Source organism: Capsicum annuum, chromosome 1, assembly GCF_002878395.1.
Source record: "Capsicum annuum cultivar UCD-10X-F1 chromosome 1, UCD10Xv1.1, whole genome shotgun sequence".
In the NCBI taxonomy this organism is placed as follows: domain Eukaryota; kingdom Viridiplantae; phylum Streptophyta; class Magnoliopsida; order Solanales; family Solanaceae; genus Capsicum; species Capsicum annuum.
The window spans coordinates 254,233,357-254,249,551 of record NC_061111.1 but is presented as its reverse complement, the minus strand read 5'-3'; the positions used below and the strand labels follow the sequence as shown (position 1 = coordinate 254,249,551).

General features: G+C 36.3%; 1 pseudogene; it reads right to left on the bottom strand.

The window, feature by feature from the left end:
- Positions 1-11,046: 11,046 nt before the first annotated feature.
- On the bottom strand, positions 11,047-16,027 carry LOC107863315 (annotated as a pseudogene).
- Positions 16,028-16,195: the final 168 nt, after the last annotated feature.

The window sequence follows — 16,195 nt, the reverse complement described above, 5'->3', positions numbered from 1 at the left end:
TTGTCTATGCGATGTGATGCTCGAGTCCTAGAGATTAATGCACACCTATTGGTGGATAGTCCATGAACCAAGAAAGTTTGGTAGGTGATACATATACTGTTGTCTATGCGATGTGATGCTCGAGTCCTTGAGATTAATGCACACATGTTTGTAGACTGTACATGGACTAAGGAAGTCTGACAGATGATGCATTTACTGTTGTCCATGTGATATGATGCTCGAGTCCTAGAGATTAATGGACACCTGTTTGTAGACTGTACATGGACTTAGGAAGTCTGACAGATGATACATATACTGTTGTCTATGCGATGTGATTCTTGAGTCCTAGATTTTAATGCACACCTATTTGTGGACTGTACATGGACTAAGGAATTCTGATAGTTGATACATATACTGTTGTCGGTAACACCCCCTATTTCGGGCTAGAAGAAAAACCATAAATCTGATGCGTTGATAATCCCAGAGCCTTAAATCCTATGCCAATTTGGCATGTTTATGTAGTACGTGAATCTATTTGAGCATAAATTATTACCATAGAGGTCCTACAACTCAAGGACGAGTTGAAACTATTTCGATCTATTAAGTTTTAGTGTATGTTGTGATTTGTGTTATCTTTTATCAACCATAACTTTCTGTATATGTCGAATTAGAGAGCCTTCTATGCGTCAAATGTTAGGTCTTCGAGTTAACTTTCCAACGATACCAATTTTACTAAAATCCGACACCCGATCAAGAAGTTATGGCCTTTCAAAGTAGTATGCATCGCCTAACCAATCGCACATGGCCACTGGAAAGCATATGCGGTGCCTATGTAAATATAGGCGATATCATATGCGGCTCTTATGTAAATATAGGTGATATCATATGCGGTGCCTATGTTAATATAGGCGATATCATATGCGGCGCGTATCTTATGGTTTCAAGTGACTTAAACACTCCATTTTTGGGGGCAAAATGGTTCTTTTCCCACCCTTATTCAGCCATAAACATGAAATTCAGTCCCCAATTCTCCAAAATACATCCACATACATCTAAAAAAAAATTCTCAAGAACATTCTCAAGGGTTTCAAAGTAAAACCCCAAATAAATCAAGATTTAACCGTGGGTTTTCAAAAATTGATTAGAGATTCGAATCTCCAATCCACAGGCTTCAAGAAGCACCCATTATTTTCCAAAATAGAGGTACGTGGGGTTTATCCTAAAAACTATATGGGCTTAAAATTTGATAAAAGCATGATTTAAGTTTTAATGCATGTATTTTATGGGGGTTTTGAAAACTATATTATAGATTATGTGCTTCAAAGGTTTAAATGCTATTATGCTTTGTTATTATGGTTTTCCCCCCTAAATTGATTTACAAGTATATGTTTATGTATGAAACTAAGATTTGATCTTTTTTTGAGAGAATGAATTATGGACTCCCTCTCTTGTATTAAATTAAAGATTTTGGCAGTATTGAAAAGAGAATTGAAATGCATGTTCTTGTGATTTGAAAAGCCATAGTATTTGAAAACATTGTCTTAGAGTTATTGAGAGGGTATCTTGATGCTACTATGTTTTGATTCAAAAAGATGAGTTAATTGCATGTGTTTATACAGAGATCCATGAAAATTTATCAATGGCTCAGAGATAGGACTTGCAAGTCAATGGTATGACGATACCATATGTAATTATGCCATAACAGAGTATGTTTTCAGAGTATGTGTTCAGAAGATGTCTTTAGAGTATATTTTCAGAGAATGCATGTATCATAGAGTTTTAAAAAGGGGCTTAAAGAGTGTTAGGTGGTTACACGAATAAGGCATGAGTTCAAGTAACTCTTAGCCTGAAACCATATTTTTCGATACGAGTAGATTATTATTGTACGCTGGCGACGACCGTGTGGCTTAGTAGAGTTAGAGACTCCGACCCTTGCGGCACACTTGGGTTGGGGGCTTGGCTGCCGAATCAATGGCAGTTTCCATATGGCCCATGGAATTTTCAAGAATTGTAGGGTATACCACCTAGCGCAGAAAAGTATAAAGAGTGTTCCAGATTTTAGATGTTTTTCACAGAGTTTCTTAAAGATGCCCATGAGGTTTCCTACTATACGATCGTTTATGAACTGTTTTAAATTTCTCTCATATATGTTAATTATAAATGATTGTTTTTGGATTAGCTCTGCGTACCAGTACTTTTGTGCTGACCCCCTCCCCCCCTCCAACCTCTCAGGTTCTGAGGCTTAGTCTAAGGATCTAGATAAGCAGTAAATAGTCAGACTTGTAGATCAGACTGTGCAGTGATGAGCCTTCTTTTCTACAGAAGGCCTGCAGATTGTTCAGAGTATTACTAGTAGTTATATTTTGGTCTACTGGGGGCCTTGTCCCGGTTTCTTTTCAGACAACTGCTTATGTTCTTAGTAAAGATTTCACAGACTGATGTCAGATATTTCTATTTCAGATTTGACCATGTTTCCGTATTAAATTTCAATTCTGCATTATCTTATGTTTTATGAATATTGTGCATGATTACCAGATAGAGAAAGGGTATTTCGGGCCTTCATGGTTTGGGATACTCATCACGGCTAGGTCCCCAGTTCGGGTCATGACATTGTCTATACGATGTGATGCTCGAGTCCTAGAGATAAATGCACACCTGTTTGTGGACTGTACATGGACTAAGCAAGTCTGACAGATGATACATATACTGTTGTCTATGCGATGTGATGCTCGAGTCCTAGAGATTAATACATACCTGTTTGTGGACTGTACATGGACTAAGAAAGTCTGACAGATGATACATATACTGTTGTCTATACGATGTGATGCTCGAGTCCTAGAGATTAATGCACACCTGTTTGTGGACTGTACATAGACCAAGGAAGTCTGGCAGATGATACACATACTGTTGTCTATGCGATATGATGCTCGAGTCCTAGAGATTAATGCACACCTATTTGTGGACTGTACATGGACTAAAGAAGTCTGACAGATGATACATATGCTGTTGTCTATGAGATGTGAAGCTCGAGTCCTAGAGATTAATGCACACCTATTTGTGGACAGTACATAAACCAAGGAAGTCTGGCAGATGAAACATATACTGTTGTCTATGCGATGTGATGCTCAATTCCTAGAGATTAATGCACACCTGTTTGTGGACTGTACATCGACTAAGGAAGTCTGACAGATGATACATATACTGTTGTCTATGCGATGTGATGCTCGAGTCCTAGATATTAATGCACACCTATTTGTTGACAGTACATAAACCAAGGAAGTCTGATAGATGATACATATACTGTTGTCTATGCGATGTGATGCTCGAGTCCTAGAGATTAATGCACACCTATTTGTGGACTGTACATGAACTAACGAAGTCTGACAGACGATACATATATTATTGTTGTCACGACCTGAACCGAGGCCCTGGCTATGATGAGTATTCCTTACCATCAAGGCCCAAAACACCCCTTATCTATCTGGTAATCATGCGCATGACTTATATGAAAAAGAAATGTGGAAGATACACTATATAACGGAAACATGGTCAAGAATCATATGAAAACAATAATGGGGAATAATGTCCCACAATCTGAATCAACATCTCTATAATGTCTACAAAATCTCTACTACATGATTGAAACAAATATCTATCTGAAAACTGGAACAAGTCCCCCAATAGACCCAAAACTAATAAATGATAAATGAAACTGGCAGATATCAGGCCTTCCGAAATATAGAAGGCTGACCAAGTGACTCTGCGAATCTGAGGAAATCTACTGATTTTCTGGACCCTTATACTGTGCCTCCGAACCTGGGAGGGAAGGGGGTCAATACAAAAGTATTGGTACACAGAGATATCAAAACAAAACATAATATTTTTACAAAATATAGTTGAGAGCCATTATAAAGCAGTTTCATATCAAATCATTTGAAAACACATGGGCATAATGTAATTGTTTTCAACAACAATGCAATGCAGCTGAGCTAGGTGGAATACCCTACGTAATTTACACCAACTGTCAAACCCCGGTTGCCGCCGAGATTAGAGTATACTTTTGGGGAAGACACACAAGATCACACAGCAGGGTGTCTCGACCCAGTGGTAGTGCCCTAGATCACTTAGCCTGGGCTCCTACCTATAGTCCCAATTTGGGAATGACATAAATTCAAGTACACAGGTTCACTTAGCCTGGTACCAAATTCCCGTGTCGGCAAACACGGTTTCCAGCGATGAGCCCTTACACTCAAACACCTTCTTCGGGCATCCACCTATCTCATGTAAAATCAATGCATTCAAATTTCATCTAATTCAATCACATGTCATATTCTATAGGGTATCGTCATACCCGACTTGCAAGCCATCAATATCACATCATTCTTTCATGCAGTCATTGTGTTCATCATAATTCAACATAACAATCCCTCTCTTTGCAAGTCAAAAATCATATTCACTTTCAAAATGTTTCATGTCATGCTTGTCAAGATGATTTCAAAACAATTCACATCATATGAAAATTCAAAACAATTTCATATCAAAAGAGGGATTTCATATCATTCATGCTCTCAAGTTAACATCTTTTCGGAATACATGCATATACATATTTCATATATCAAATCACTTTGAAAATAGGCCTAAAGACCAGATCAATATCATAAAACGTTCAATACATAATCGTAATTGTAATTTCAAAACCCCCATTTGAAAACATGAATTTTTTTAAAGACCCATGAGATTTTAGGATAACCCCGCGTACCTCTATATGCGAATATGATAGGTGCTTCTTGAAGCCTACGTTGCGGGGATTCCAAATCTTCAATTTGTTTTGAAAACCCATGGTTGAATCTTGAGTTATTGGGGTTTTTATTTTGAAACCCTAAGGGGTTTTTATTTGGAAAGAAGACTCAAAGATCTTTCATTTGATAGATAGCAGCTCTCCCAGTTCATTATATTCAGAGAGTTATGATCGTTTGAAGTTGACCCTGAAATGCTGAAAACTGGGCAATAGGCTATGCGTTTTGCTACTGTTTTGAAATCCAAACGCAGCCTTATGTGTTTTGAAAAATTTCGAAACTTATCCGAGATGTACTATGAGCTTGCCCAATCGTAACGCAACTTGAAAATCTAAAAACAGATGTCGGAAAGGTTGAAAAATTGTATCCCGAAGATAGCCAGCTAAAATGACTCTAAGTCCTCATTACACTTAGAAAAAAATATTCTAGTTATTAGCCCATCAAACATAACACTAAAAATGAAATCGACTCGAGAATTTTACGGGGCATTACGATAGGAGTGATTACCACACGTATGTTAATAAAGAATAATTCAGTTCGGATCTATATACGTAGGAACGACGGTCTAAACTCTAGCTCGAAAATACGGGGTGTTACAGTTGTCTATGCGATGTGATGCTCGAGTCCTAGAGATTAATGCACACCTGTCTGTGGACTGTACATGGACTAAGGAAGTCTGATAGATGATACATATATTGTTGTCTATGCGATGTGATGCTCGAGTCCTAGAGATTAATGCACACCTGTTTGTGGACAGTACATGAACCAAGGAAGTCTGGCAGATATACATATACTGTTGTCTATGCGATGTGATGCTCGAGTCCTAGAGACTAATGCATACCTGTTTGTGGACTATACATGGACTAAAGAAGTCTGGCAGATGATAAATCAATGGGTACGTTTCTTTATGATGGCATGCGGTATCAAACAAGTCGTAGAATGCATCGAGAGGAAGCACTGGAATCTGGAAAACTATGTTGCTCGGACTCTTCAAAAATGTCATTGGGTACGTGTCGGATCCTTCAAAAGTAGTGCATTTTTGAAGGATCCAACATGGGAGCGGCCACATTTTTTGGAGAGTCCGAGCAACTTAGCTGGAAAAAGTTTCTGAAGGAAATCATCTGAGTCATATGAGGAGAAGTCTTATACAGAATTGGAAGAAGGAAATAAGAGAAAGATTACACTTACATAGAGCTTCAAAAATAGTACAGAGATGTTGGAAAAAGACTACATTTGCTTTGTACTTAGTTTATTGCTTTGTTGGAGGCCTATCTTCTGGTGCCTGAACTAGGTGCTCTTTATATATATATTTGTGTTTTTGTGATTATGGTAATAGTTTACTGTTGTTATCAAAAAAAATAAAAGAATTTACTTGCACTTACTTTCTTTATTTCAATTTATTTTGGTGATTATGGTAATAGTTTACGGTGGTTACCAAAAAAAAAAAAGAATTTACTTGCACCTACTTGCTCCTTCTCAATTTATTTTGGTGATTATAGTAATAGTTTGTGGTTGTAACCAAAAAAAAGAATTTATTTGCACTTACTTCCTCAGTTTCAATTTTTTTGGTGATTACGGTAATACTTTACAGTTGTTAGAAAAAAAAAATTATTTTCACTTACTTCGTTTGTTTCAATTTGTTTTGGTGATTATGGTAATAGTTTACGGTGGTTACCAAAAAAAAAAGAATTTACTTGCACCTACTTGCTCCTTTTCAATTTATTTTGGTGATTATGGTAATAGTTTATGGTTGTAACAAAAAAAAAAAGAATTTATTTGCACCTACTTCCTCAGTTTCAATTTTTTTGGTGATTATGGTAATACTTTACGGTTGTTACAAAAAAAAGAATTAATTTTCACGTACTTATTTTGTTTCAATTTATTTTGGTGATTATGGTAATAGTTTACGGTTGTTGCCAAAAAAAAAAAAAAATTTAAGAATTTACTTGCACTTCCTCTGTTTCAGTTTGTTCTGGTGATTATGGTAATAGTTTACGGTTTTTACCAAAAAAAAAATCAAGAATTTACTTGCACTTACTTCCTCTGTTTCAATTTATTCTGGTGATTATGGTAATAGTTTAGGGTTGATACCAAAAAATAAAAAGAATTTACTTACACTTACTTTCTTTGTTTCAATTTGTTCTGGTGATTACGGTAATAGTTTACTATTGTTACCAAAAAAAATAAAGAATTTACTTGCACTTACTTTCTCTATTTCAATTTGATCCGGTGATTACGGTAACAATTTACGGTTGTTACCAAAAAATAAAAAGATTTACTTGCACTTACTTCCTCCCTTTAATTTGTTTTGGTGATTATGGTAATAGTTTGCGGTTGGTACAAAAAAAAAAAAAATTACTTTCTCCGTTTAATTTGTTTTGGTGATTATGGTAATAGTTTACTGTTATTACCAAAAAAAAAAAAGAATTTACTTCAATTTACTTCCTCCGTTTAATTTATTTTGGTGATTATGGTAATATTTTATGGTTGTAACAAAAAAAAAAGAATTTATTTGCAATTACTTCCTCAGTTTCAATTTTTTTGGTGATTATGGTAATAGTTTACGGTTGTTACAAAAAAAAATTATTTTCACTTTGTTTGTTTCAATTTGTTTTGGTGATTATGGTAATAGTTTACGGTTGTTACCAAAAAAAAATTAAGAATTTACTTGTAGTTACTTCCTCAGTTTCAATTTGTTCTGGTGATTATGGTAATAATTTACGGTTGTTACCAAAAAATAAAAAGAATTTACTTACACTTACTTCCTCAGTTTCAATTTGTTCTGGTGATTATGGTAATAGTTTACTATTGTTACCAAAAAAAAATAAAGAATTTACTTGCACTTACTTTCTCTGTTTCAATTTGTTCCAGTGATTATGGTATTTGTTTACGATTGCTACCAAAAAAAATAAATTTACTTGCACTTACTTCCTCCATTTCAATTTGTTCTGGTGATTACGGTAATAGTTTACTATTGTTACCAAAAAAAAATAAAGAATTTACTTGCACTTACTTTCTCTGTTTCAATTTATTTTGGTGATTATGGTAATAGTTTACGGTTGTTATCAAAAAAAAAAAAATTGACTTGCACTTACTTCCTTTATTTTAATTTCTTTTGGTGATTATGGTAATAGTTTACTGTTATTACCCAAAAAAAAAAAAGAATTTACTTGCATTTACTTCCTCCGTTTAATTTATTTTGGTGATTATGGTAATAGTTTATGGTTGTTACAAAAAAAAAAAAAGAATTTACTTGCATATTCTTCCTCCGTTTAATTTATTTTGGTGATTATAGTAATAGTTTACGGTTGTTACTAAAACAAAATTAAGAATTTACTTGCACTTTTCCGCTATTTCAATTTGTTCTGGTGATTATGGTAATAGTTTACTATTGTTACCAAAAAAAAATAAAGAATTTACTTGCACCTACTTTCTCTGTTTCAATTTGTTCCGGTGATTATGGTAATTGTTTACGATTGCTACCAAAAAAAATAATTTTACTTGCACTTACTTCCTCCATTTCAATTTATTTTGGTGATTATGGTAATAGTTTACGGTTGTTACCAAAAAAAAAGAATTTACTTGTACTTACTTCCTCTGTCCAATTTATTCTGGTGATCATGGTAATAGTTTACGGTTGTTACCAAGAAAAATAAATAAAGAATCTACTTGCACTTACTTCCTCTGTTTCAATTTGTTCTGGTGATTATGGTAATAGTTTACGGTTGTTACCAAAAAATAAAATAAATTACTTGCACTTACTTCCTCCGTCCAATTTGTTCTAGTGATTATGGTAATAGTTTACGGTTGTTACCAAAAAAAAAAAAAAAAAAAATCTTGCACTTACTTCCTCTATTTCAATTTGTTTTGGTGATTATGGTAATAGTTTATGGTTGTTACCAAAAAAAAAAAAATTGACTTGCACTTACTTCCTTTATTTTAATTTCTTTTGGTGATTATGGTAATAGTTTACGGTTGTTACCAAAATGAATTTACTTGCATTTACTTCCTCCGTTCAATTTGTTTTGGTGATTATTGTAATAGTTTACGGTTGTTACCAATAAAAAAAAAGAATTCACTTGCACTTACTTCCTCCGTCCAATTTATTCTGGTGATTATGGTAATAGTTTACGGTTGTTATCAAAACAAAAATAAAAAATTTACTTGCACTTTTCCTCTATTTCAATTTGTTCTGGTGGTTATGGTAATAGTTTACGGTTGTTACCTAAAAATAAAAAGAACTTACTTGCACTTACTTCTTCTGTTTCAATTTGTTCTGGTGATTATGGTAATAGTTTACGGTTGTTACCAAAAAAAAGAATTTACTTGCACTTACTTCCTCCGTTTCAATTTATTCTGGTGATTATGATAATAATTTACGATTGTTAAAAAAAAAAAAAAAACAGAATTCACAAGTAACTAGTAAAGGAAAGATTTTTTATTTTTTTTTTTTTAAAAAAAGTAACGACACAATCACACCAAATTAACTGTTACTGAAACTGTCGAGTTAGATAGATCAGAACTTATTTTGATGTTTAATAAAAATGTGGCACTCGGATATTTTGTCACTTGAACAACACTGATCATTTCATGTGTTTGAGAAGTTTTAATATCTTCGATATGAGTTACATTGAGCCGAGGGTCTATCAAAAACAGTCTCTCTATCCTACAAAGGTATTGTTAAGTCCTTAATTTTGATAATTGACAAATAGTATGTTGAGACCTGTTTCCTCGAGATTATGTGATGACAAAGTTGTTATTACTTAGGGAACAGGTTGGGGTCACCTGTCACTATCACAGTCAACTGTCACAGCTGGCGCAAACTACAAAAATTGGTGAAAAGGTTGTTGTCACCTTTTTGTTTCAACCAATGAGGTCTCTCTAGATTTTCTTGTGTCATACATATATATTGATCATCTTCTCCAACAAGAAAACCAATGCTTCCATATTCTTATATCTCTCTGAAGCTGTGAATCAAGGACTTCTTTTCAACAGGGCATCAAGTTGTATTTTATTTTCTTGTTGTACTTGAGTCTTTGTAACGTGCTCTTAAAATGTTTGCATACGTTTGCTTATGATTTTTAGTAGGTGGTGTGGTGTAAACCTCTTCTCTTTGTAATCATCTCGAGTTAGGTGATTTCAAGCTAGAGTTAGAGTTAGCTAGAGTGTGAGTGTAGTAGAGTTGTTGCACCGTTTCCTTGTAATAGAGTTATTACTAGGAATGTAAGGATTAAGATTGAGGTTTGGAGTCTGTATTCAAGAAGTTGCTTGGATATAGTGGAGCTTAGAAATCCTAGAGGCAGGTCGTGATTTTTTCCCTTGAGCAAGGAGTTTCCACGTAAAAATCCCTGTGTTTGCTATTTACTTTATTCCTGCACTTCATTTTTAATATCTCTCCTAGTTCTTGTTGTGTGAGTTCATCTGAGAACAGGTTCCAGAGTTGAGAAGCAATCCACTACCACTCTTCAGGTATGCATAAGGTCTGCGTACATCTCACTCTTCCCAGACTCCACTTGTAGGATTACATTGTGTTTGTTGTTGTTGATGATGATGATTATGACTTAGATTAGAATCATTTGACGTGTTCAATTTCAACGAAAAAAAGAAGAAGATAATGAAACTGAGTAGCACTCCCTTTGTTCCATTTTATGTGTCGATCCAATTTCTCATTTATATATATATATAAGAAGATGGTCAAAAACACACTTGAAGTATCACTTTTTGCGAGTTTCATACCTGAACTATCATATGTTTGCACTTCCGATATGAACTATCATTAGCTATTTATCAAAACACACCTTGAAGCTGACTCGGCCAACTATCACCATTTACTCAACTAGTGTCTTTTAATACATAGATGTTTTACGGTTCAGGTAGGAAAAGGAAACATCTGATAGTTGCGGTTGCGGTAGGAAACTCGCGAAAAAGTGATAATTCTGGTGTGTTTTTAACCATTATCTATTTCAAAAATGATCTCAAAATGATGAAACCATGTGGTTATTGTAATTTTGAGATTTATAAATACACTTGAGGAATATGATTGAATGCTTTTGGCATTTATTCAATGTTTTGGATCGAAACCATTATATAGGCTCGTTTTACATTGTAACAGTGATCACTTACAAGGAAAAAAATAACGACGACATATCCGGTGTTCCCACAAGTGAGTTCTGGGGAGGGTGGTGTATGCTTCCTTACGCCTACCTTGTGGAGGTAGAAAGACTGTTTCCGATAAACCCTCAGCTCAAGCACTTACAAGAAAACATAAAAACTAGAAATCCAATCTTTCAGTGTCTAGCACAATTGCAATTGGACTTCTTACGGAGTGCCTGTTGTTAGTCCATTTCAAGAATCCTTGAACACCACCACTGTTCGAGCTATTAGCTCTTATTGAAAAGGTTACTATGTATTCCAAATTCTGGTTCAACTTCGAGAAGTTCAGGGTAGAAGGCGTAACGATCATTGAAACTCCTGGTAGTGGACCAATTTCCACTTTGTAAGATGAATTTGCAACGCCAACATTAGTCACTGTTCTTGTATATGTTTGAGCACTTGTTCCAAGTTTGACGGAGAATGAAGGATAATTTAGTTGTGCTTCAGAAATACTTTTCACTGCCGACCCTACGTTGTAGAAGGTTACTTACCTGTGCATTTGTATAATTCAAACCACACAGGTAAGGCAAATAGTCTTTGAATTGGGTATCGTAAACTAGTCCTGGATCATTAGCTCTTGATGGATTGGCATGCCCTGCACCAGTGGCGAAGATGTTAGCTGGAAGGAGTCTTTCATCTAAGATGGGATTGTTGGCGAGGTTCACTGTGTTAGCGGTTGTCATGATTGCTGATTTAATAGCTGCAGGGGACCAAGTGGGGTGTGCGCTTTTCAGCAATGCTGCTACTCCGTTGAGGGACATGACATTGAGGTGCCTGAAATAATGTTGAATGTCGATTTTGCGTTTATATTTTGTTCAACAGAGGTAGGCCAAGCAGAAAGAACGTTAATGCCAGGAACAATGATATCAGGTTTCAAGATTCCAGGACTAGCTAAGTTTGGTCCTCGAGAAGAAAATGAAGCAACCACCGGAACACTTTTATCTCCGATTTTTGTTCCTTGGAATGAAATTCTCGCAATTTGTTTCGATGTTGAGTTCATGTATGCAAGAATATTCATTCCATCTTGATAAGTAATAAACAAAGCAGGAAGGACGCGAGCGTCAGCTGACTTAGTGAAACCACCATCTGGCCCATTGTAAATAATCATGCCAACACCACCAGCATCTTTTACAGCTTGTCCTTTTCCAATCCCGGAATAACCACCACCTGTCTTACACAAAACTATTTTTCCTCTAATATTAGGATCATTCAGAGTACCTGTTCCGCAATAAGGGCTGTCTAAATCAGCTGCTATAAGTGCAGGATTAAACAATGGGAGAAGTGTTGAACTATGATCCTTTGGATGAAATGCTGATTCACCCTCGAATTGTTTTTGGTTTCCGAGCTTAACAGTTGCCTTGATTTTCCTGTCATGAGTGCTTGCACCTATTGTCAGAATCCATGGACGTGGACCACTATTACCGGCAGCACAACTTACAAGAATACCTCTTTGTGATACACTAAATGCACCAAGTGCAACAGCATCAGTATAGAATGGCTTACTACGTCCACCAAGGGAAAGGGATAGGATATCGACCCCATCATCAATAGCTACATCCATGCCAGCTAAAATGTCACTGTCAGGGCAACCGGACCTATCACAGACCTTATAAATGGCCAGGTGAGCAAGAGGGGCAATCCCAACCGCAGTACCGTTAGCATTCCCAAACACATTGGCACCTTCCAGAAAACCTCCTTCAGCTGTGCTGGAAGTGTGTGTACCAGGTCCATGATCATCTAATGGCGAAAAACTGGTCCTCATAAAAGTCCTCGCACCAATGAGCTTATTGTTACACTTCGTAAAGAAGTTCCCTTCACACACGCCCTTCTATTTAGCAGGAGGAGGTGGCATCTCTTTGTCGCTAAATGAAGGATGGTCAGGTGAAATCCCGGTGTCCAGGACTCCGATGATCACACCTGTTGGAACCTTGAATTTTGATGAATGACAATATGAATGAAACAAGTAGATATTCGTGTTTCACTGATCCGACAAGTTCAAGAGTGCAGTCTACGGTATAAATAATTAAAAATCAGAACGAGTTAATTCAGTACAACTGGAAACTTCAACTTACTGATCACGTGGGAAATAGAACAAGTTGAATTTAATTCAAACACTTGATGATAAGGGAAAGCAAGTTGAATTGAAAAAAGAGTCCTATGTTAAGAAGGAGTTTCACTTCTGATTAAAAGTCCTATGTGTAGAAGGAGAAAGATTCTGAAAATTGAAGAAGTCTATGCAAAACGTACAATTTAAAGGACTCTTTGTAGAGTTGGAGTTTGACTACAACACTAAGGAGACGAGAGAGTTGGAGTTTGACTACAACACTAAAGAGACAAGAGTTGGAATTGAAGAAAGAGTCTCACTTGAAGTAGAACTCTATGCAATGAGAGTTATGATTGAAAGGGGAGTATGAAATAAAGAATGACTCTTTGAAGAGTTGTGCTTAAATAGAAAATGCATCAGTCAGAATAAACTACGCACTTACAAAGCAGAAAAGCACAATCGACAGATTAACTTCATGAAGTGCTACTCAATCACTGAAAAAACACATTGAAGAACCTGGTCCTAAGTATAGAATCCAACTAAGAGTTTTAGTGTTGATTTTTAGAGTTGTTCATTGTGTTTGAACTATTGATGTAATATTTGTTTCAGTGAGTTATAAACTGAACTAGGAGCTAGTCTTCGAGTTGGGGAAAACTACTTTGGGAACGCATACCTTGGGAGGTGTGTGTAGTTAGGAATTAGAGTTTATAATTCCTAGTCATTGTGTTAAAGGAATTAGAATTTATAATTCCTATTTGCTGGTTACAAGAGTTTTGTAATCAGTCGTTGTTGAGGTTCAGAGTTATTTAGTGAAGTTGGGATTAAATCCTATAGAGGTGCAGGTCGTGGTTTTTTACACCTTTTTGAGTCGGATGTTTTCCACGTAAAAATCGTTGAGTTCTTTACTTATTGTTTTACTGCTTCCCTGGAACACGTGATACAAGACTAAATGTGTATCAAGAGATTCAAGCCAACACAAGAGCAACAAGCTGAACAACAAGGTGCTAGTGAATCGAACTAGGCCATTCACGGCTTCACTTGACTTTAGATTTAGTTTTGAGCAAGAAAAGAGATGAACACAAGAACAACAATGCTAGTGAATCGAAAGAGCCCCACGCAGCTTCACTAGACCTCAAAGACCAACAATAGTACAATGTTAACAAAAGAGATGGATAGATAGTTTGACATACAATATTCAAGAATCTAAGAACCCTAACCACATGTAAGGACCCTAAGATTAATGAATGTTTAACACCAAACTCTTACGTTGACAAAAGAGGGACCTTACCTCCCTAATCACCAACATATCAAGCCAACGATGCAACACAAGTGAAATCCAAACTTGGGTATCCCTAGTTAAGGATTGGTGGCTTTTCCAAGCCCTACAACTAAGGGGTGTTACACTCCTCACACTAGAGAAAGTTTGTCTTTCATCAATGAACAACTAATGAGAAAAGGACCTAAAATATTTTATTTATATTCTATTATAAGACAAGGCAAAATAACAACAATGCCCTTAAAGGGTGGGGTGGCCATGGAGTGCATTTGGACCCAATGAAGTGACCAAAATACCCTTAATGAAGATGACCGAATCATGACCCATTAAGTGTTGTCCAAAACCGTGAGTACTCAAGTCTTCGATGCTCCAAGAAATCTTCCACACACGGCCTTGCTTGTGCTCAAAACGGGTCTTCCTTGCATATTCTTGTGCCCTCGGGGTGACCAAGTCTTGAGCTTTTAAATGATAACCTCCAATCATGTCTTCAAAAATTACGGTGGCCATTTGACTTGTATAATCCTTCCCTTCTTGAAAAGGATTCGACCTCGAATCCAAACCTTGCAAGAACAAGGAGAAAACAAACAAGCACCACATCCTCATGACATAAGGGTTAGAGTTAGTACAATAAACAACATCAACATGCCAAGGAGGTACACACTTGAGATATAACCGCACGTCCTTTGTTATGATCACGAGGGACTTAGAAAAAAATTACAAAGGAGTTGGCGAAAGGATTCACCATCAAGGGGTGGTATCCTAATTGAAAGTAAAGTCCACCTAACACATATAACAATATCACTCAAACAAGTGGACCGACCAACAACTATCCATCCTTCACACCCTAAGAAGTTACCGGGATCGAATGGGAGACGTAACCAAGGGCTTAGGTCACGGCTATTCTCACTTTCCCCTAGGGTGTCATCCTCGAAATTAAGCAAGCCCTCCTTATCACTATTGAAAATATCATGAACTAAAAGAGGGTTGAGAAAGATGTTTCATAAGTCAACTTCAAATAAAGGGTTCCCATGCATGCACTTACTACTAGTTTCAAAATTTCCACTAGGAATATGCCAACAGAAGAAACACATAAAGACGAAGTAGATGGCATTTCTAAGCACATATCACCTTCTCTTTCACAAGAGTTGTCCTCACATACGTACAAACCATCACGGGAAGCCAAAGGACCACAATTAAAACCATCTTCACAAAGACAATCACAACTCGGGTTTTCTAAATATTCAAGCAAATCAAGATCATCCACGCCCCCAATTGATTATTTTGCTCACCCTTACTAGTTGTTCGCAATTCACATACCAAAGTAGACTCACCTTATTTTTCACAAGGGTCAACTAGTGTGTGAATACTCTCGTCACTTGGTAATGGAACCTTAGTCAAGTTGTAAGTGCTAGCGCCAAATGGACACAAATCATTCTCACGAGGAGAATCAACTTTGTCATCTAAAGGATTAACTAGTGCTGGAGTACCTACAACAAGAGTTTGGTCCTCATGTGACCTAACAATATTAAAAGTATCACAAAATGAAGAATCATGCACTCCTACACTAGGTAAAACCGCAACTACGTTCATATGAGTGTAGGGAATAACATTTTTACCTCGTAGCTCACATGAGCTACGGTCTTCATCTTGACGTGTGTCCGGGTAGCCCACTTGCTCCCTTGGAACTCCCATATGATCCAACCTTTCATTTATCACTTCCCATTGACGGGTAATGGCTTCAAATTTAGCCAAAATGGCACTTACAGCCACGGTTTCCATCGTAATTACACCTAAAAAAAAAAAAGAACAAGTCTACAAAATAAGACACAAGTTAGTTCGAAACAACCTCATCACACTCTCACACACTTGATTGTTTCACACTTGGATTTACAAGTGTTGAAGTCGGCTTGTAGTTCGTGATGAGTCGAGGGATGAGTCTACTCCTTG